This window comes from Chrysochloris asiatica, unplaced genomic scaffold (genome assembly GCF_000296735.1).
Source record: "Chrysochloris asiatica unplaced genomic scaffold, ChrAsi1.0 scaffold00353, whole genome shotgun sequence".
Lineage (NCBI taxonomy): Eukaryota > Metazoa > Chordata > Mammalia > Afrosoricida > Chrysochloridae > Chrysochloris > Chrysochloris asiatica.
The window spans coordinates 1,354,267-1,355,110 of record NW_006408871.1 but is presented as its reverse complement, the minus strand read 5'-3'; positions in this window follow the sequence as shown (position 1 = coordinate 1,355,110).

Here is an 844-nt window from a genome sequence, read left to right as displayed (position 1 = left end):
TCCCCCACATTTTCAGACCTATGTCTTTTTTTTTTTTTTTTAAGGTCTTATATTCTGCTTGTGCATTCCTCCCTTGATGGTCCTAGAGTCCTTTGTTTCTGGACTGTAAGATTAACTACTCCCCCATTTTTGTTACAAAACTTCTACCTTTACAGTTGTGACAGTTACAATTAGTCGTGATAACAATTACTCATTGTTGAATCATAAGAATCTTATACCCATCTCTTTTAACCAGACCCATCTAGACAAGATGAAAATTATTCAATGGGAACTCTTTCTTCCCCTACACACTATTAAACTAAACTCCCCCATGAAAACCTTGTAAGCCAGTCACTTCATGCTTTTATTGCAACCCTCACTTTAGGTAGCCAATATCTAAGTTGCACATCTCTATCTGTCCTGTGTACAGAGGGGATAGCATTGATACTTGATGTGAAGACTCCTTCCCTCTCTGTTGGTATTTAGGTTACTACCTCCATGAGTATATATATGTATTTTAAGTTTTTATTGTGAACTGAGTGATAGTTTACATGAGAGAATGGGAGAACCTCGGCTTTACACCATAGGATCATTGCAATGATTACAATCTCCTCTGTGAATCATCAATCAACAGTATTTGCTTCCATTCCCTGGTTTTTTTTTTTTTGTTTTTTTTTGGGGGGGTGGGGTGGTGGTGAGTGTATACAGAAACACTTAAGGAATATATGATAATCTAAACAACCAAAGGGCACATTCTATAAGCCTAGCTTCTGGCCACCAGCACCTAGTCCCTCTCTTTCCATGAGTCCAGAGTCCTCAGTTGCTCCCTCTCTCCATGTCTTCATCTCTCCCTCCATCTCTGGTG